Source organism: Oculina patagonica, chromosome 6, assembly GCF_052425735.1.
Source record: "Oculina patagonica isolate OP01 chromosome 6, crgOcupat, whole genome shotgun sequence".
Classification (NCBI taxonomy): Eukaryota; Metazoa; Cnidaria; class Anthozoa; order Scleractinia; family Oculinidae; genus Oculina; species Oculina patagonica.
The window spans coordinates 18,051,775-18,075,016 of NC_135763.1; the positions used below are offsets into that span (position 1 = coordinate 18,051,775).

Genomic DNA, 23,242 nt, shown 5'->3' on the forward strand with positions numbered 1-23,242 from the left:
ATTTACGTCATGCAGTGCAGAAGTGCAAATGTCACGCAACATGACATGTTTTATGTGCAATCGTTACGTGCATGAGTGCATCGCATATGGCAAGGCGAAGTAGAAAGGTGGCAAACGAGGACACATTGTGGCGGACACTTTAGTGGTGTTTTCTTGGGCGAGCAAACGGAAAAACATTTGTTGCAGACACAAAGTTTTTCTTACAAAAACAAAAAAATCAGGAAAAATATTTTTGCGACTCAGACACAGATTTTGTGTCCACAACAAATGTTGCCCGCGCGCGTGTTTTGTCGGCAACAATGTGTCCTCGTTTGCCACCACCTTAAGAGAGAAAAGGGGTCTTACTGTGTAGTTAAACAGAAAAAAGGGGGCAAACTATGACAAGCAATATTAATAGTCAGATGGATAGAATAGTCCAGATGGAAAGAACTTTAGTAATTGTCAAATGGCAATACCCACGTGTACTGAAAGATATCTCTAAAGTTAATAAATACATCATCAAGATCAACTTCTACAAGAGTTTACAAGCTGAAAGTATTGCCGGGTGTTAGATAAAGTTGTCTGACAACTTCAAAGTACTGCAACTTGCAAACAATCTAATCGTGAACTCGTGTTATCAAAGGGCAGCATATCGACCTCGTGCTAGATTATTTTGTCTTCTTTGGCTGGTGAGTTCCTTATGGAACTCATGTTATCTAAGAGCAGCATATTAACCTCCTTCAAGATCATTTTGACTTACTTGGGGGGGGGGGGGGTGAATTCCATAGCTCGTGAACTCATGTTGTCTAAGGGCAGCTTAGATCTTGTGCTACATTATTCTATCTTCCTTGGCTGGTGAGTTCCATATGGAACTAATGTTATCTGATGGAAGCATAATAACTTCCTTCAAGATCATTTTGTCTTACTTGCGTGGTGATTTCTATAACTCGTGAACTCATGTTATCTAAGGGCATTATATTGACTTCGTGCTAGATTATTCTGTCTTCCTTGGCTGGTGAGTTCCTTATGGAACTCTCGTTATCTGAGGGCAGCATATTAACCGTCTTCAAGACAATTTTTTCTTACTTGGGTGCTAATTCCATAGCTCATGAACTCATTTTATCTAAGGGCAGCAAATTGACCCCGTGCTAGATTATTTTCTCTTCCTTGACTTGTGAGTTCCTTAAGAAACTCATGATATATGAGGGCAGACTATTAACCTCCTTCAAGATATTTCTGTCTTACTTGGTGAATTCCATAACTCGGCAGCTCATGTTATGTAAGGGCAGCATATTGACTTCGTGCTGAATAATAATCTCATAGCTCGTGAACTCATGTTATCTAAGGGCAGCGAATTGACCACGTGCTAGATTATTTTCTCTTTCTGAGCTTGTGAGTTCCTTAAGAAACTCATGTTATATAAGGGCAGTCTATTAACCTCCTCGAATATAACTGTGTCTTACTTGGGTGGTGAATTTAATAACTCGTGAAGTCATGTTATCTATGAGCAGTATATTGACTTCGTGCTAAATTATTCTGTTTTCCTTGGCTGGTGAGTTCCACATGGAACTCATGTTATCACAGGGCATTATATAAATTTTCTTCAAGATCATTTTGTCTTACTTGGGTGGTGAATTCCATAGCTCGTGAACTCATGTTATCTAAGGGCAGCAAATTGACTTCGTGCTAGACTATTCTGTCTTTCTTGGCTGGTGAGTTCCATATAGAACTCATGTTATCACAGGGCATTATAAAAAATTCCCTCAAGATCATTTTGTCTTACTTGGTTGGTGAATTCCATAGCTCGTGAATTCATGTTACCTAAGGGCAGCATATTCATATTGACCTCGTGCTGGATTTTTCTGTCTTCCCTGGCTGGTGAGTTCTTTATGAAACTCATGTTATCTTAAGACAGCATATTAACCTCCATCAAGATCATTTTGTCTTACTTGGCATGGGTGGTGAATTCCATCACTCGTGAACTCATGTTATGTAAGGACAGCATATTGACCTCGAGCTGGATTATTCTGTCTTCATTGGCTGGTGAGTTCCTTATGGAACACATGTTATTTAAGGGCAGCATATTGACTTTGTGCTAGATTATTTTGTCCTCCTTGGCTTGTGAGTTCCTTAAAAAACTCATGTTATCTGAGGGCAGCATATTAACCTCCTTCAAGACAATTTTGTCTTACTTGCGTGGTGATTTCTATAACTCGTGAAGCCATGTTATCTAAAGGCAGCATATTGACTTCGTGCTAGATTATTCTGTTCTCCTTGGCTGGTGAGTTCCATATGGAACTCATGTAATCTGATGACAGCATATTAACTTTATTTAAGATCATTTTGTCTTACTTGGGTGCTGAATTCCATACCTCATGAACTCATGTTATCTAAGGACAGCATATTGACTTCGTGCTAGATTATTCTGTCCTCCTTGGCTGGTGAGTTCCATATGGAACTCATGTTATCTGATGACAGCATATTAACTTCATTTAAGATCATTTTGTCTTACTTGGGTGCTGAATTCCATAGCTCGTGAACTCATGTTATCTTAGGGCAGCAAATTGACCTCGTGCTAGATTATTCTGTCTTCCTTGGCTGGAACTCACGTTATCTGAAGGCAGCATATTAACCTCCTTCAAGATAGGGCAGCATATTGACCTCGTGCTAGATTATTCTGTCTTTCTTGGCTGGTGAGTTGCTTATGGAACTCATGTTATTTTTGGGCAACATTTTTTTCTCCTTTAAGATAATTTTGTCTTACTTGGTTGGTGAATTCCTTAACTCGTTTACTTATGTTATCTGTGGGCAGCATATTAACCTCCTTCAAGATCATTTTGTCTAACTTGGGTGTTGAATTCCGTGACTAGTGAAATCATGTTATCTAAGGGTAGCATATTGACTTTGTGCTGGATTATTCTCTCTTGCTTGCATGTCTTGTGATTTCCTTATGGAACTCATGTTTTCTGAGGGAATTCATCCTTATGATTTCACGTTATGCGAGGGAAGCATTTTGACCTCGTTCTGGAATATTCTGTCTAACTTGAGTATTGAGCGTTTCTTGTCGAACTCATCTTATCAGAGAGAAGCATACTGTCCACGTGCTAGGTTGTTAGTTCTTACCTTGGAGGTGAGTTCCTTATGGATCTCATGTTATCCGAAGGGCAGCAACATGCACTCTTGCCAAGATATTCTGTATCTCTTGGGTGGCGACTACCTTTTGGTACTCATGTTATCTGAGGACAGCTTATTGATCTCGTACTAGACAATTTTGTCTAACTTGGCTGGTGAGTTTTTTTTGGAAATCATGTTTTCTTAGGGCAGTATATTGACATTGTGCTGGATTATTCTGTCTTACTTGAGCGGTGAGTTCCTTAACTGAGAGCAGCATATTTAAAAAAAAATAATAATAATATTTTGTTAATCACAACACGTTACATTACTTACATCGATAGGATATACGGAAACGCCACACGCACTGTTACTTATAATTACAATGTTCACTTGAGTCAGTTATACTTACAAACAACACGTTTACTTCATACATTTTCTTGTGGTACTTACATAACTTTTTTTTTGAACTACGTTCTACATTAAGACACACACTTACAATAAATTCCATCACTCATTAACTCATGTTATCTAAGGGCAGCATATTGACCTCGTGCTTGATTATTCTGTCTTCCTTGGCTGGTGAGTTCCTTATGGAACTCATGTTATCTGAGGGCAGCATATTAACCTCCTTCAAGATCATTTTGTCTTACTTGGGTGGTGAATTCCATAACTAATGTATCGAATGCATTTTTTTATCGTAGGCATATAGTAACTCACAGTAGAGTAAAAAAACAACAACAATAAAGACAAAACACAAATGAAATTCGCTCCACTGTTGTTGCCTCGGTAGCCCATGCAGTGGTTGGAGCACCTTCCATGAGATTGGGGTTTCGTGGGTTCGAATCCCTCCCGAAGAAAGAAAGTATTAAAGCTAAATTATTTTCCTCATTTTATCGTATCGCAATGTGTACATTGTCCAATCGTGGAATAACAATCGAACAACGATAAGTCGCAAACAATTAATCCTGTGATAACAATTGGTCGTCCACCCCCCCCCCCCAAAAAAAAAAAAAAAAAAAAAAAAAAAAAACGTCTCAGCTGGGGATTGTGACCTACCCCACTCCGATCCCCTCAGAAAGGATTGTATCCTTCCACTCAGAAGGATACGTTCTAACTGTAGAAGTGCCATGATATTTTGGATGGACAAGTTGGTTCTCTCCGGTAGTGATTGGTCAGAATCCAGTCTCTCTTTAACCACTTCGGTTGCTAGGTGGGTCGGAATGCAAGTAAACAGTGACACGACGCATTTGTATTCCAAGGCAACCATTTCCAACAAATTTTCGGTTGTCCGATGGGATCCCCAGTGAGCGCAATCTTGACCAATCTTGTCATGGAACATGTCGAAGAAAAGGCTCTCTCTTCGACCCCTAACCCTCCCAAATGGTGGTTTAGTTACGTAGATGACAGCCACGTATGTGTAAAAAGGGAACGCGTAGATGAATTCCACTCACATCTAAATTCAATCAACCCTCACATCAAATTTACAATCGAGGTAGAATCAGAAGGTTCCATTGCCTTTCTTGACACCAAAACAACCAGACAAGAAAATGGCTCGATCGCCGTGTCTGTCTACCCCCAGCATAAACACTCGGTCGCTCGCACTCTCATGGATCGCGCGAGGAACATTCCTTCCACCGAGGAGGGAGTATCACGAGAAACTAAGCGAGTAGCGAAAGCCCTCGTCACTAATAACTACCCTCCAAATTTTATTCACAATCTGCGCCAACCGAGTAGACAACAAGAAACAAATGATATCGACCATCGTGGTTTTGTTATCCTCCCTTACGCCAAAGGTTTTTCCGAAAGAATTGCAAACGTTCTTCGTGGCTTCAACATCAAGGTCGCCCATAAACCTATACGTACCATCTCGAACATACTTAAAAAACCAAAAGACAAGATCGAGAAAGAGGATACCAGAGGAATTGTATATAAGATAAAGTGTAACGATTGCGACTGTGTTTATGTTGGTCAGACATCACGCGCGCTTAAAACACGTATGAAAGAACACGCAAAGGCCATCGCAACATTGAATAAAAACTCTTTGTTGGCAAAACACCATATGCTTAACGACCATCAAATAGATTTGGAGAGCGTCGAAATTGTTGACAGGTCAACGGTGTGGAAACAACGACTAATTCTTGAAGCTTGGCATTCTGTGCGAGATAGAAACGCTATAGACGAACACATAGCGCTACCAAACGTTTACAATAGCATTAAGAATTCATAGACTCATTAAGAATGCTCTAGAGGCTTTTGTTGCACTCGGAAAGTTCATTTAGTTTTTATCACACATTCGTTACATATTTTAACAGGACGCCGTTGAACATTTGCATTTAAATCTTGCTGAAGAAGGCAACAGTAGTGGCTGAAACGTCCAAAAACAATATTTTTAGCCAGTGAATTCGAATTTTTAACATGCCTGGCTACAACCCGAACATTTTTTTAATCCTAACTATGTTAATTTTACAAATTTGCCCAAAAGCTAACAATATTCTTTATGTTCTGATAAAGGGTAAAACTGATTTTTTTGTTGGCTATAAGCTTTGTAAATTAGAGGAGCCTTTAGATGCATTTTAGTTACGTCATTATGAACAGTGACTCAACAGTAGAATCCTTACGCATCCAAAAAGGGGCTCGCGCACTTCCTTCTAGAACCGGAGCTGCTCCAAATGGGCAGTACCACAATTCCATTGTTTTCGATATAAGAAAGATATGGTTCCTTTGATATGATTTTTATACTAATACAGAAATAATGAATTGGACGGTTCACGATAATTCAACGTCGTTTGATAGCCCGTATCTTATAAGCAGAAGGAAACTGGATGAAAGCTCCCTTGACCTCAGGTGGATGACCATCTTCAGCGATAAAAGTAAACTTATGGAGCATCCACGAGACAAACATGAACAGCTCCATTTTAGCCAGGGCTTCTCCAGCGCACACCCGGCGTCCAGCACCGAAAGAATAAATGTTGGCTTGGTTGGTGATTAGGTTGCCGTCTTCGTCGATATGACGGTATGGGTTGAACTCGGTGGGGTTTTCCCAGTATTGGGGATCTAGATGAATAGGCTCAGTGTTGGCAAAGACGATGGTATCTTTCGGAACACGGTATCCAGAGAGCGTTGTGTCGGTCAGTGTGACATGAGGCAATAAAAGAGCTGTCACATTCCCCAGTCGCAGCGTTTCTATGATTGTTGTTTGAATGAGGGGACGACTTTGGCGATGGTCTAAAGAGGGTTTCTCTTCACCAACAACTTCATCTAACTGGCGCTGAATGTCCACCTGGTACATTGGATAGTTGACCAAGAAGGCAACTAATGTAACTAATGTAAGTAACTGTATCAATTGATTTGTAAATAAGCTTTTTCTTTTTTGTGTGTTGCAATTAAATAAAATAAAATAAAAAAGTTAGACCATTATTAGTGGACTTCAAATTAATACCAACACCTTAATTGGATTTTCAAGTAGCACTAAATCTCGGTGACACTGCGGCGGCGCTCTTTAATATTTTTGCTGCGAAAAATTGGGGGTGGCGCTTTGTCGCTTAATCGAGTAAATACGGTATTTATCCTTTAATCGATGTTGTTTTCGATTTTTGCATAGCAGTATTAGTCATGTATTATTTAAAACAAGTATTATGGAAATATAAACGTTATTACTTTATTAGCTTTATCGGTTGTTGAAACATTGAAATATTCAATTCAAGATTGGAATATTGAAGCAAAGAATGACAAGAATGAAATCAAATTTGCAACAAGAACATTGAGAAGCTTGAGAAGCTTAAAATCGGGCGCTTTGCCTTGAAAGGCAGGGTTCAGTACAGCAGAAACCACGAAGCAGTTACTTAAGTAGCACTCAGTCCGACTGTGTTTGTGTAAGTCACAGGGCTTGCATGAGCTGTATTAGTGTGCATAATATAATATCTAGAACGTTGTCGAGATTGCATTATTACTTAATGACATGATGGTTTCAATTTATAAATGTATCTCACACAATACAAATAAACGATTGAAGTAGACGACTAGACAATGTAAAGTTTGACTTAGCAAAGTGCAGTGTATTGGTAATACTGTAAGGTGCGGTTTCACCTGACGGTCGTGTGCTTTTCGGTATTTTCCAGGCATTGCACTTTGATGGGACAGTACTACAACTGTTTACCGGGGAACTACTATTGTCAAGAAAATGATCACAACTTGTTGATGAATGATTGAACATTTGTTTCATACCATTACTGTAATAGCAATTGATGAAGGCTTTTAGTACTGAACCAAAGTATAAGGACTGGGAAATACTGAAACCCATTATCAGCCACCTTAAACGGAAATATCTTGTTGGTGTTTCAAGGAATACAAGGAAACTTCACTCATCCCATGTATCTATGTATTGCGGTATTTTGTAATTTTTTGAGTGATTTTTGGGGATGTTTGGCAGGTGATAGTTTTTTTAAAAGAATTAGTAAAATTTAGACAACTAAGAAATATTGAAAATTTAATGTGAATTTAACATTGGAATTTGAAGTTAGAAATTGGCAGACGGACACCAAACAGTCCCGTGACATCCTGGAGTGTTTTTGCATGGGGGTCAACTGTGTGATGATGTTTCCATTTTTTTCTTCAATCCCCACTGATAAAGAACTGTTGTTGGTGTTATGTTGGTGTTATCACATGTCAAGCCTTTAACAAGGTATGAAAGAACACAAGGATTTAAATTATTCTGGTGCTCAATTTTTGCGTAACTAAAATTAATGTTACTCAAATTCCTGATGGATTCTGTCTTAAACTGTTACGAGCTTAGTATTTCCAAATTATTGCATGTCAATGTAAGGCAAGACAAGACATGCCTTGGTTCTTATGTAATTCTCTTAAAAACACATAAGATATTGACTATAATTTTGTCTGTGCTATGGCAATTCACAGTGGGGTGGTCTTGATGTGTCTTTAACTTGTAGACTGGACTGGACTAGTAAAACGCGGACTTGTAAAACGCCTCTAGACACTTCGAATTCCTTGGCCACAATCATCTTACGGCTCTCTTCAATACATAATGTCTCAAAAAAACAGTAACCTCAGAAAGAAGTCAGAAGCAAATAAGGTCGAAAGACCGAATTTGAACATATAACGGCAAATGTTCTAATGTCACGAACGTAGGAGTCGTGTAGGCCCGTCACCTTTATTTACCACATACTGCCCCCAAATTAAAACAGTACCCTCAGAAAGAAGTCAGAAGCAAATAAGGTCGAAAGACCGAACTTAAACATTTAACGGCAAATATTCCAATGTCACGAACGTAGGAGTCGTGTAGGCCCGTCACCTTTATTTACGATTGACTGTTGATTTCAGGACGGGCCCCGTTCTACCTCGTGCGAGCAATACAAACGACTGCACTCAACAGACGTCAAGTAGTGGAAAGAAAGAAACATATGCACACAACTCATAGCATCAATCCCGTTGTTTTAGTAGGGGTTTGCAGAACGAACATGTGCTACACTGCAAAAACATCTCCACGCTAAAACAGACCATAGAGTGCTCAAAAAAGCTAGAAATATGCCGTCGAAGAAACACACAAGAGCTTCAAACACAAATTGTTTCGCTCGCTAAACCGTTTAGTTTCCGTTTAGTGTCCGCGTTCTACAAGTCCGTGCTTAACAAGCCCTCGTTTTACAAGTCCGCGTTTTACTAGTCCTCGTTTTACAAGTCCGCGTTTTACTAGTCCGCGTTTTACTAGTCCGCCTTTTACAAGTCCGCGTTTTACTAGTCCGCGTTATACTAGTCCACGTTTTACAAGTCTGCGTTTTACTAGTCCGCGTTTTACTAGTCCAGTCCAGTCCTCGAAATACAGTATGCCAAAACTCCCCGCCCTCTAAAGATAAGTCCTTGACGGTTCTTGTCGTTTTTCGGTGCCTATTCATCTTCGGCATCTTTCTCATCCACCTCTCGTTCTGTCCTGTGTCTGTCATCACACGAAAGAAAAGCTGATTCTCAAAAAATCTGCCACAAAAGGAAATTGACAAAAACAATATGAAAACCATATATCGAAAGTTTCTTATTCTAAAATTTTATCATACGTCTTAATTCAGAGCTACAAAGAAGTTCCTCCTTTTGAGTTATTGATACTGTTCTTACAGTACCTCTTTCCACTAGCGAAATTTTACAAAATTCCTTCGCGGCGAAAAGGTAGCGCGAATCCAGAACAGACTCCAATCGAGCGTGGGTTAATTCTAGATTACTATTAATTAACTATTACAACATTCATTTTTAAAATAGTTTCCCAAGCCGACTAAGCTAACTAAACGTCGAGTGTATCTTTCAGTAAACAAAACATGCCGTTATGACGCCGGAAATCCAGCTCACGCATACTATACCCCGTGACTCACGCAAACCTCCGACTTACGTGCTACTACAGTCATTCCTTTCTAAACATTTTTTTTTTACCACCACCGTACCTTTCTACCCAAAAAACTCATGAAACCGCCCGGTTTTAACCTGTTTTAACCTTTCAAAAATTAGAGCGTTCGAAACTAAATAAGATCCGTAATCACAAACAACATACAGCCGTTTACCAGCACTCTTTAAAACTCCTGAAACCCTTCAAAATCAGGCAAAATAAATCTTTGAAATAACCTTTATCAATGTTTCTTATTTTTTATTCAGTTCTATAAAATGCCTTTCATACACTACTGTCAAACAAAAATTTCAATTTCCTCAAAGTTTCAAGACAAAAGAATAACAAATATTTCGTGCACAATGTAATTTGATTAAGCCAATATTATCACGTCTAAAAATACTTCAAGCAATTCAGTGAAAACCCGTTTTTTTTTCGTATCAACGAAAACCACTTTCGAATAATCAATACATGAAAATAACAATAAGATCAAAAGGAAGAAAGGAACCTTTCTAATTATTTGAAGACTTTCAAAGCCGTGATATTATGCATCCAATCCGCGATAAAATTTAATTACAACAAAATCCAAGTTCTCATTTTGAATTCCATTTTTTTCAGTTGATACCTTTATCCAACTTGTGAAAAATTCCATTCAAGTTCCTATTAATACTGTACATTCCCAATGTTTTGCTCAGGTCTTCAGAAGCGTCTTACTAACCAAATCTAAAATAATTCCAAAACATGCTGTACAAACATTCTACTCTTTGTGACAAACGACTTGACGACCAATTGTTCGAAATGAAAATCGACACAGTTCTTGCTAAATAAAAAAAAAGTTTTACGGTGGAGTCAGGCTCAACAAGCAGCTATTTCAAAAAGAAATAGTGTTTCGTTTCCAGATTGCGGAAGTGTGAGAAAATCGTAATGTTTAAGGAGAGGTGGGTTTGGGGTTTATTTTAATTTGGAGAAGGTCCAAGTGTATGTTGAATTAGCTGAATTTTTGCGCGAGTGAAGAATGTAAAGAAGAACTTTATATTCAGTAGTAACTTCCCATTAAGACCATTTAACACCTACTGCCCATTTTATGTAAAGGAGACATAAACTCAGCTGACCTGCTGCAGTTTGGCTTTCAAGAGTTCAAGTAACACATAAATATTTCTCTTTATTGGGAAATGGCATGTGTCTTTCTCTCCAAATTAAGTAAGGGGGGGCTTGACTTCACCTTATCCTTTTTTACTCATCCAATGAAAATTAGAATGATTTTTTTATTTCTGCAGAACACTTTTTTTGCCTAAAAATGGCACCTTAAAGCATAACTTTGAATCGTAGATGAAATTATTTTCTTTTGACCGCATGGTCCGCATGCTCAAATCAAACAAATGTCAAATTCAAGACAAACTAAAACGCTGGTCGAGAAGAACAGAGATAAGTACAAATACACTGTTTCGATGCCATTTCTTCCAAATCAAATGCATGTAGTCACTTAAGTTTGACACGTAAACAACCAGGGAAAATTAATGTAAAAAGCTACCATACACAGATTTTTAACCGGGATTTATAATTTTAATCTTGAGCTTTACATCAAGGAGATGAATATAGTTCGACATGGCAGTCGCACAGCTTGCTATACGATATTGTCCATACAAAATTTAAAGGTTTTAACAGAATTTGACTGTCTTCTTTTCGTTCTCAACATTTCGTGCAGACTCGAATGCTTTCGCGATTCACGTGACACTAATCACGCAACTCTGGATACATCTAGTTTGAGATACGCCATGTCATCACGTTTTTGTTTGCGCTTGCAAACACTGGTTGGTGGAAATTTACTTCCGTTTCAGAATATAGCTAGAATGTTTACTTAGCAATTAAACGCTACGAGAGCTTTCTCTAGTTTTCTTACAATACATCGCTTTAATCAAACTTAAAACTATTAGAGTCGTTAGATATTTCTGTTTGCAACGAATCTCAATACTTATTGGTCATGCTGAGGAATATCTTTCCGATATTTGAAGAACATGTTTTTACGAAATTAATTGCCATTGGTCATACGTATTTACTTTGTGGTTACGACCGTTCTTGTGATTGGATAGCAGCCTCCCGTGTGAGCAAACACGACAAGTCATCCCGTTTTTGTTTGCGCTTGCAAACACTGATTGGTGGAAATTTACTTCCCTTTCAGAAAATCGCTAGAATGTTTACTTAAAAATTAAACGCTACGAGAGCTTTCTCTAATTTTCTTCCAATACATCGCTTAAATCAAACTTAAAACCATTGCAGTCGTCAGATATTTCTGTTTGCAACGAATGTCAATATTTTTTGATCATGCTGAGGAATATCTTTCCGATATTTGAAGAACATGTTTTTTCGAAATTAATTGCCTTCGGTCAAACCTATTTACTTTGTGGTTACGACCGTTCTTCTGATTGGATAGTAGCCCCCACTGTGTAAATAGTTCACATCGAAGCCAAAATAATACCGTATCGTTTCTGAGGAAACGAAACAAAAAATATACCGCAAGATCACACCCCCATTTATAGTCAGAAACCAGCAAACCATCTAGTTTGCTAAAAAAAAAACACTGCGTGACATCAATGACGTTACCTTTTTCATTTACAAAAATAACTTTAACTTGTCAAAGTAAGTGCAATTTCACAATGGTGAATATATCGGCCCAGTTCTCGGCCGGGTCCAGTTCTCGGCCACTTTGTGTTTAACGCGTTTTTTCACACTCCAGTTGAATCAAAAAGAAAAGGTATTTCCTTCAAACGATAGACTGATTCATGTGCTTTAAGTATCTTGAGTTTGATCGTTCAATTCGATATAGAAAGCTCACACGTCGAGTTTACGCGGAGGTAGTTGTTTGTTTACGGCTCCAAATTCATGGATGTAGTTAAATTCGTATTTTATCCAAAAGCCCCCACCATACGAGCTAATTTTTGGCATGTGAAACGTAGAATAATTCAGCTTTCTGCTTTAGTTAACTTTTCGTTGAACCGTTGTATTTTTTGGTCTTAATTTACTTCGAAATTTTTTCTTGCGACGTTTGCGTATTTGCCAGTTCTCGGCCACCCTGCTCGCTATCACAGCTTAGCGCTTGGTTTTTAATATAATTTCATCTGCTGCTGCCAGAATGAAAGAAATAAATGTTTTAAAAATAAGGTTCAATCTTATCTCTAAGTTTTGAGCTGACTCTTGTCTTGTCTATTATTTCTACAACACCTAAATATTTCAAGACCTTTTCACTGCAAAATAAACCATCTAAATGCACGGGTCACACAATGCGGTTTTGCCAGAACCTGCACATAGGCAACTAGGCGCGTTAAAATCCTTCTTTTCTAAAGTAAAACAAAGCATCATAAAAATAATTTGGGATCGATATAGTATAAATAGGTTTACAGAGTGATTTTATGACTGTGAAAATTAATTGAGCATTTTTTTACAGATAATTACGCACAAGCTTTTTAGTGTCTGAGAACTGGGCCAAGGTGGCCGAGAACTGGGCCCACAAATGGAGCTTTTATTTTTATTATTGCTCGGGCAAATTAATTTTTGACCGGTCGATAGCTTTACACCAAAAAGCTGAATAATGTAGCTAGCTCTGGGAGAAATTTCAAGTTCCTGCGGTTCTTCTGAGGTAAGAAATACAAGTTTACGTCAAAAGTGGCCGAGAACTGGGCCAAGGTGGCCGAGAACTGGGCCCACAAATGGAGCTTTTATTTTTATTATTGCTCGGGCAAATTAATTTTTGACCGGTCGATAGCTTTACACCAAAAAGCTGAATAATGTAGCTAGCTCTGGGAGAAATTTCAAGTTCCTGCGGTTCTTCTGAGGTAAGAAATACAAGTTTACGTCAAAAGTGGCCGAGAACTGGGCCAAGGTGGCCGAGAACTGGGCCCACAAATGGAGCTTTTATTTTTATTATTGCTCGGGCAAATTAATTTTTGACCGGTCGATAGCTTTACACCAAAAAGCTGAATAATGTAGCTAGCTCTGCGAGAAATTTCAAGTTCCTGCGGTTCTTCTGAGGTAAGAAATACAAGTTTACGTCAAAAGTGGCCGAGAACTGGGCCCCATACTGTACTTTGCACCGTAAGCTTTTTTCTCTGTCCTTCCGCCGAAGCAAAAAAACACAACCTGATTACACATTAACCCAAAAGTCGACCAAGTGTGCCTGCAACGATTTCCTGTCAAAACTAAAATGAAAACCATTGCGGTATGCGTCACCCGTAGCGGTTTTGTAGCAACCCCGAGCTATCCCCGTCTTTTTGGCCGCGCCAGGAGACTACGCTCTAGGACGACCAAAGGGTAAACCTTAAATCGGCCACGCCCGATTAATAATGGAGTCATTAATCCACCCTTGACAGGAACGCTTGAGGTGTTTTGGCTGTAATTCGCAGAGAGAATACAAACCACCGCTATAAATATCGATTTTTGAAGACATGCGGAAACAACTAGAAAAGTTCAGGCTTAACTTTTGAAGTTGTAATCCACTTCCATCCTAGCTATCCGCAGCCAAAGAAGCGTGTTTAGAAGGCAAGCATTGATATATCTTTTTCTTTTTATGATCACGATTGCATGTAAAAGATTACCCAGATTACCTGGTTTATAAAATCCTCGGAGAAAACAAATTCACCGAAAGTCAACTTTAAGAGAAACAAAAGAAACGCAAGAACATACATATATTGCCTTTCTTGAAACAATATAATCCATCGGTGCCGACTGTTAAGAATTTTGTTTAGAGCAAATGGCATACGATCGAGAGCCAACCCTCGCTGAAATAAATTTTACAAATAAGCCATCATCACTTATAAAAGTGGGAGGCGCGGTGGCCTAATGGTTAGCGCGCTCGGCTCCGAGTCGAACGGCCCGGGTTCGAGACCTGGCCGGGGCGCTGCGTTGTGTTCTTGGGCAAGACACTTTACTCTCACAGTGCCTCTCTCCACCCAGGTGTATAAATGGGTACCGGCGAACTTACTGCTGGGGGGTAACCCTGCGATGGACTAGCATCCCATCTAGGGGGGAGTAGCAATACTCCTAGTCGCTTAATGCTACAGAAACCGGGATAAGCTCCGGCTGTATGGGCCACTTAGGCTCGGACACAGACTTTACCTACTTATAAAAGTGGCAAATCTTTGACACACTCGTGAAAGTAAAACTCTAAAGGTCAATTACACAAAATCGCAGTAGTCGTGTAATGTTAAACCTGTCAACACCTTAAACAATTTATCTTGTTTCCAATGTCTTTGTTTTCGAGGTCACGTAACCTTTTCTCCTCGAACGTCGTCCGCTGAGAATTGGGGAGGAAAGATCGCGTGAGGAGCCAAAAGAACGTCTACGTACATCAGAGGCTTTTATTGGCTGTAGATCTTAGTTTTCGAGACTCCCGCTTATCATCAGTTGGTTCATGACTCAAATTGTGTAGTTTTTTATTATTTCTTTTTCCTTCTCTATATTTAATATCTGTGACTTTTTACTTTTTAACCTACTACGAATCTCAACAAAATAGAAATAACGGCGACTTGTATCAGTTGTTACTGCATGCAAGTCTCATGTTTCACCAAACCAACATTCCGTTCTAATTTAGACTGATTGAGAACATTTTCTGATCGTAGACCCGGGGGGGGGGGGGGGGTACTCAAAAAATTTTAAACGGGGAGGCTCCTCCCGGAGTTCTAACCCCTTACCCTTTTATACCGTAGAATTCCGGTTATAAGCCCTGGGCTTATACAACTTCGTAAGGGGTTTTGGGTGGGCTTATAAGCGGAGGGGCTTATATCCGGGAGGGCTTATAAGCGGAATGAAAAAAAACGTTTCAAAACGAGCCACGGAAGTGTTGATGACAATCAGGAGCCAATACGTTTTTAAGCTAAAAACACATAATAAAGCAACATTTAGCCCTATTCAGTACTGTCATCTGGTAGAGGGGGGCTTATATCCGGGGAGCTTATAACTGGATGTATTTTTTTGTTTCCAGGATGATGGGCCTATAACCGGGGGGGCTTTTAAGCGGGGGGGGCTTATAACCGGAATTCTACGTTTTACCATTTTGACAGAAATTGTACCCCTTTCGTATACCTTTAACTGAAAAAGGTACCCCTTTCATATACCTAAAAGATGTGGCGTGGACTCAAAACAGGACTTTTTCTTGTCATTTTCATGTAGCGCTTAATTATTTAAAAGAATACAGCCATAAATTGCGTCTGTTCGAAATATTTTAATAAAAGGCCCTTTTAAAAACCTAAATGGCAGATTTCCATACCCTTTCATATACCTAAACTCGTGAAATCCCTACCCTTTTGTATACCTGAAGCCTGAAAAAGGTACCCCTTTCGGCCGGAGCCTCCCCGTATAGGCCATTATAGGGAGTACCCCCACCCGGGATCGTAGACTTAATATAAAGCAATTTTAAAGTGGCAGTTTCTCTTAAAGCGGTCCATCGCATTTCGGGTTGGAAAAAAAGTTTTCCCTCAAACTTTGTCCAGTGAACTATCTTAGGTTGTAAGTTAATGCAACGACTTTAGTTTTTGGAAATACGTTAAAAATATATTTTTTAGAGCTCTCAACAGTGAAGGCTGCAAAAGGCCTAATTTTGAGCTTGGCCAGAACGAGAAATTTCATAAGTTGACGAGCTCGCCGCTCAAAAACAACCAAACGCACCAAATTATTATTATTATTCCTAAGTTAAGTGGTCCTTCAAAGGTTGGAAACGCATGTTAATTTTGATACATTTTGATCTACGGGTCCGTGAAATTTAAATATTAGCAACCGTTAGATCGCTTTTTGTAAACATGCAAAAGTATGGTGTCTTCGCCGGCCTTTATTTCACGAGTCCAGACCATACCATTCTAAATTCCAACTGAATCCTACTAAACAGATGTTAGGAAGCATAGAAATATAAAAATACCTTGCACTTTTTATCTTCCTTTGCCACAGCGACTTCGAACATTTCGTGGTTATGCTAGTATTTCATACACATTATGCAAATGAGCTAACTTACTCGCATAAGCACGAAATTTTCGAAGTCGCTGTGGCAAAGGAAGATAAAAAGTGCAAGGTATTTTTACATTTCTATGCTTCTTAACATCTGTTTAGTAGGATTCAGTTGAAATTTAGAATGGTCTGGTCTGGACTCGTGAAATAAAGGCCGGCGAAGACACCATACTTTTGCATGTTTACAAAAAGCGATCTAACGGTTGCTGATATTTAAATTTTTTACCGACCCGTTTTTCAAAATGTATCAAAATTAACATGCGTTTCCAACTTTTGAAGGACCACTTAACTTAGGAATAATAATAATAATTTGGTGCGTTTGGTTGTTTTTGAGCGGCGAGCTCGTCAACTTATGAAATTTCTCGTTCTGGCCAAGCTCAAAATTAGGCCTTTTGCAGTCTTCACTGTTGAGAGCTCTAAAAATATATATTTTAACGTATTTCCAAAAACTAAAGTCGTTGCATTTACTTACAACCTAAGACAGTTCACTGGGCAAAGTTTGAGGGAAAACTTTTTTTCCGACCCGAAATGCGATGGACCGCTTTAAGAGAAACTGCCACTTGAATTATTCCCGTGTCCAATGAATTTTGATCAAAAAAGCACTGTATAACTTAACTGACCTTTTGAAAGCCTCGGTAAGTTTCTCCGCAGTCGAAGGAAAACACGTTCCCTAAAACAGGGAGAGTCGTTAAACGCGGACCAGGCGGCATGTTCCTGAACTCGTAGAGCACCATCAGGTTATGTAACATTAGCAGCAGAAGAAACAGCAGAACAACATTCCCAAAGCTAAAAGAATTGTAAATCGTGGCAAGCAACGGAGCCATGTTTGGCGATGTTTGGCAGGGTTGGCGAACTTGTTCAATAAAACGTGACCAGTTTGCATGAGTTCGCAAAATTTGTCACGCAGTCTGAAACTGGATCACGCGTGGACAAACCGCGTCCCGCGCTACTGATTGGCTGAAGATTGGCGAATCTTTTTTGCACTTTTGCGTGGAATCTTTCACTGCCGTGTTCTTAATCATTTCACTCAGAATAGTAAAGAGTTCAAAATTAAAAATAATTAAGGTTCGAATTTACATTTGCAATTATTTAAGGTATCACGGAAGGAAAATTGGCGTTTTCGTTCCAAGCGAAATTGTGTGCAAACCATCAATGGTAACCCCAATAAAGTATATATTTTCTGAAAGCTTGTTGAATAAAGATTGTAATTTTGGATTTTGTTTTGATCATATAGACCATAATAAGCAACGTCAGCATTTTGTTTGCAATTATGATGTTGCGCAACTTTAGGTTTATTTGAGAACACATTTACATGAGAGCAAAAACTTTTATGTGGAATTTGATCTACATATATTGGTCTAAAAAACGGTGTCTCAGATTTTTCTTTTCTTGCTCCATTAATTTTTTATGAATTTGTAAACTTTAAAATGGCGTTTTTAGGGCTTCTTTAAGATTAAAAATTCATAAAAAATTAATGGAGCAAGAAAAGGAAAATCTGAGACACTGTTTTTAGACCAATATATGTAGATCAAATTCCACATAAAAGTTTTTGCTCTCATGTAAATGTGTTCTCAAATAAACCCAAAGTTGCACAACATCATAATTGTAAACAAAATGCTGACGTTGCTTATTATGGGCTATATGATGCAAACAAAATCCCTCATTAGAATCTTTATTCAATAAGCTTTCAGAAAATATATACTTTATTGGGGTTACCATTGATGGTTTGCACACAATTTGACTTAGAACGAAAACGCCAATTTTCCTTCCGTGATACCTTAAAGCAGTTGTTAGCTGGCGCATTTTTCTAGGGCATCAAAATGTTCCGCACAAATTTATGGAGCTCAGTGTAGAAACGCTTTATTGTCCCGCGGAAGGACATCAATATGGCAGCCGAAAACATCTTACTTCTGCTTAAAGCGAACAAAGCTTCGACGTGAACTATTAAACATCCACATAAATACTTACTCAACGGTTACTACTGTTCAGTCCGCTGAAAAACACAGGACAAGTCTTTTTACTATTTTTGCTGCCATTCTGACGTCGGCGATGTGAAAACTCGACGAGGTGCGGCCAATCGTGTAATTTCTTTGTTTTATTTAATATTTAATAATTAACTAAGAGTCTTTAAATTCAAAACAATACTTCAAGGATTATTTCTTAAAACAACAATTTTATTACCACGAATCTCCGAAACCAAAACAGCAAAAATGCTGTACTATCATTCAATTTATATATTGCTTAAAAGATAAACAAGCGAAAATAAGCGTTGATGGGCAGTAAGGGACGAAGCAAAACTACAATACTCCTAAAATAACTATTTTCTTTTGGGGGTACATACTAATATTAACCTAACATCAGGACGCACAAAAAAAAATAAAAACCCCCTGCCTCTCCCCCAAAAGCAACTTTTTTCCCTCGAGTCCCCCATGCATTTTAAGCAACCTAACATAAGACATCGTCTTAGCCTGCAAATTTCGAATACACTTTCATTTCAATGCACAAGAAAAATAAAACGCGAGACAATTAAAGGGACTGTGTCACGGCTGAGTGAAGTTTAGTTTTGCCAACTGAAATACTATGAATCTTAATGTTTGCAAAGGAATTACGTCTATGGATCTTAATAGCTTTATTGAAACTTAATTTGTCTCCCGGGCGTTAAAAAAATAAAGTTTCAAGCAAACGAGATTAACTTTGAAAACTGTTCAGCCCAACAGTATTTCAAAAACTCATATCGCAATCCGTTTCAATCTTCGGCACTTTTGGCCATCCGTACCTTTTTTTGTATTTGCTGTGTTGTTAAAATGTCCCTTGGCTGTTGTAAGAGGTTATATTTTATATTTCACCGAATTTGATTGTCATTTCCTATTAATTCGTGACACAGTTCCTTTAAGGTCAGCGCCCTTTAACCCAGGAAAACACACAATAAAGTAAGAATATGAATTAGGAACAGGTCAACAGTCAAGGCAGACAACCCGCTCTTGGGCTTGGGTTCTTTTTCTCCGAACAGTTTTTCCGCCAGCTTGTCATTTGGATTGGATTTGGCATCTGTTAAATTCAACTGCAAGCAGTCGGTTTCCTTGTAGAACAAGTTTACATCCCACATGTTGTTACAAAGGTCTTTGCCATTCGCGTGATAATCACTAAATTTCTTGCAGGGCTGTTTGCACGTGTTAATCCCATCGGTCTGGTTGAACCCAGTTGCCCAGTTCTTAGCACAGGTTAGGTCGTCTTTGCAAGCTTCGAACCAGCCATCGCAGAAACTCGCGCAGATAGGGGCTTTCAGCAATCCCGGTTGATACTGAGGATTCTGCCAGAAGATCGCATTATGAGAACAGCGGTAGAAACACTCTACGTCGACCATGAACGCCTCACACTTGCGGCTCAATGTGTTGTTGCACTGAGTCCATGAGAAGTTGCCAATTTTTCTGATCGGGTAGCTAGCCAGTTGTTTGGTGAAGTCACTCGTGCAACAGGAATCGCTTTTGTACGCTTGACACGCAGACATGGACTCTTCAGCGGATGGTGCGTCCTTGTGGTTATCACTAGGAAGACATTTGGTTGGACGTTTAAGCTAAGGCACTCGGCGCTCACGACCAAGGCAGAAGTGAAAACTAACACTGCTGCAATCTTCATGTCCTTTCAGAGGTTCAAACTTCTAACGTGAGGGATTTTTCACAGACTTCTGCTAGCTACGTGAACTATTGACTTGCCTTTCGAGATAACATCAACCTTAAGTACCAAGTTTAGGTTCCTATTGGTTTGATCACTAGACTGAAGAACTCCTCGGGCGATTCGTGTTTCTAGATGGACTGGTTCCTTTGAAGGATTGCGATGCATGACAATACTTTTAAATCAAAAGCCCGGGACGGTCTGGGCTTAGTGTCCCGTGACTCTTTCCAGAGTTTAATTTATTTGAAAAAAGACCGCTTTTCACGTCTATTTATTGCTTGTAAAGATATCGAAAATTAAAAATCATATAAACATAAAGAAACATTTAGACTCCTCACCCCTAAAATTTGAACTAGAACTAAAGCTACTTTTGTCGCTCGATAAAAGTTGTGACATTGACAACACGATATACGAAACTCTTGATTCACTTGTCAATTCAGAAACCTTTGTCGTGAATGCTTGCGCTGAGCTTCACGATTTCACAGCTAGTTAAAGATAAAAACAAAGGTTTATTCCAACTACAAAAGGTTCTCACGCGAAAGGCTCAAAATCCAACTAAAATATATATATAAGTTGTGTTTTGAAATCGATGCCTTAATGGTATCCATTCCGATCACTATCACGGTAATTAAGCGTCCATCTTGATTCATACTAATTGATCGTTGCTATTTCTGTCAGGCGGATAATGTTTGTACTTATAATTGTCACGCGACTTGTTTCCGACACCTTATCAAAAGCGATTTTTCCAAGTAGCCGAAAGTAGGCTTCACTTAAATTCAAAGTACACTCTAGACCGAGCTCGTACGAGCAGTCCCTATTTTTTCACAGAGTCCGTCATGCGTGAAGCGAAAATTTTTTCGCAGAGTCCGTCGAGCGCGAAGCGAAAAATAAATTACCGCGCGGGGGGAGGTCGTCTCGCCCCGCCATCTCCCCCCGCGCGGTAATTTATTTTTCGGTTCGCGCTTGACGGACTCTGCGAAAAAATAGGGACTGCTCGTAGTCTAAGTACACTCCAGCATGTAGCCGTTGAACAGTTATAGGCCTCCGATAACAGCAGAAAAAGAATACAGACAGATACTTAGTTGTGGGAAAACGCTGTATTGCACTTGATTCATTTAGCATTTATCTGTCACAGATAGTTCTTAAATATCTAAAAAAGGTCAACAAGTCACAGATTCTCCTTTGTTGTTTTGTGTCTGTGACTGATAAGAACGTTTTCAGCCTCACGTTTCAATAAACTCACGCACACTATCAAGCAAAATGGTTTAGGGTAATACTCAAATTGAAGACACACAAGGAAAATAATGTCCACGGGATCTACCAGTTGTTTTGAACTAGTTTAATCAGCACAAATTCTAACTTGCCCAAGCTAGCTAATCAACTAAAGTAAAGGCACACATGTGGTTCGACTACTACGGTCTATTACATCTTTGGAATCGGATCTAATCAAAAATGGAAACGGCAAAAAAAGGTTTTCCTGACATATTGTCGGTCCACATACATACAATTCTGTACGGCGCAATCCTGTTTAAGACATGCTTTTCCCCTATTGCTGTACCAAAATCATAAAACACATTGTTCTCACGAAACGGTAGCTATTATATATCTGATTGACTAATATGACTAGAATGGTGGGAATCTCGTGTGATCGCTTTTATCACTAAGAAAAACAAACAAAAAGCTTAAAAATAAACGCAACTGTCAGTGCAAACAGCATCTGTTTTGTTTAAATCTGATGATCGCATTTTTCGGCATTTACTAAAAGAAGAAAATTTTGACATGGCGGGAAAAATATTGATATGGCGGGAAAATTCCGCGGCCTCAGAATGCAAACACGCATGGAATGCACCTTCTCCCCTGTAGTATTATCTCGTGTCGTCATGAAAACGTCATGACGTCACGAGACGTCACGAGACAAAAAGTACACTGTTCGGAAAACACGCAAATAGAATGATGTAGTTTCAAGGTACCATTTTTTTTTTTTTCAAGTTTTGCAATTTCAAATCGCTGGAGCATTTATTAACTATCGAATGTTCGCAGTTAAGTCGCGTGATCCAAACTCGCTTTTAGAGAACGCTGAAGCGTAACATTTATTCATAAAAAGAAAAAGATATATCAATGCTTGCCTTCTAAACACGCTTCTTTGGCTGCGGATAGCTAGGATGGAAGTGGATTACAACTTCAAAAGTTAAGCCTGCACTTTTCTAGTTGTTTTCGCACGTCTTCAAAAATCGATATTTATAGCGGTGGTTTGTATTCTCTCCGCGAATTACAGCCAAAACACCTCAAGCCTTCCTGTCAAGGGTGGATTAATGACTTCATTATTGCAAATTTGATTTCATTCTTGTCATTCGTTGCTTCAATATTCCAATCTTGAATTGAATATTTCAATGTTGCAACAACCGATAAAGCTAATAAAGTAATAACGTTTATATTTCCATAATACTTGTTTTAAATAATACATGACTAATACTGCTATGGAAAAATCTAAAACTACATCGATTAAAGGATAAATACCGTATTTACTCGATTAAGCGACAAAGCGCAACCCCTGATTTTGCGCAGCAAAAATATTAAAGAGCGCCGCCGCAGTGTCACCGAGATTTAGTGCTACTTGAAAATCCAATTAAGGTGTTGGTATTAATTTGAAGTCCACTAATAATGGTCTAACTTGTTTGATTTTATTTAATTGCAACACACAAAAAAAGAAAAAGCTTATTTACAAATCAATTGATACAGTTACTTTCATTCGTTCCCAAAAAAAAAAGACCACTTACAAAACGATTACTAACACTACTTGCGGGACAGTTACTTACATTACTAATACTTTTTCTCTAGGCTTGTTGTCCGAATTCTAAGCATTTTGCCCGAAAAATTTTGGCACTGGGGGGGGGGGGGGCTGCAGCCCCCCTCGCCCTCCCCCCCCCCCTCGCCTCGTACACCTATGCATACACGTACACTAGGACTTCGAGACGCTCGAGCGTCTGCTCAACTGCTTCCATTTTCGAATGTCACACACTAGGTTTAGTCACATTCGCAGACATCGCAATTTGTAGCTTTCCCTCGTGTCATTTGCCCATCGCGTGTTCACCCGGTTTCTCCCATAAA

At 39.0% G+C, this 23,242-nt stretch overlaps 2 pseudogenes; both read right to left on the reverse strand.

Annotated features, from left to right (window-relative positions):
• Positions 1-5,869: 5,869 nt before the first annotated feature.
• Positions 5,870-6,382, reverse strand: LOC144657909 (steroid 17-alpha-hydroxylase/17,20 lyase pseudogene; annotated as a pseudogene).
• A 12,258-nt stretch (positions 6,383-18,640) lies between these two features.
• On the reverse strand, positions 18,641-20,506 carry LOC144656726 (riboflavin-binding protein pseudogene; annotated as a pseudogene).
• Positions 20,507-23,242: the final 2,736 nt, after the last annotated feature.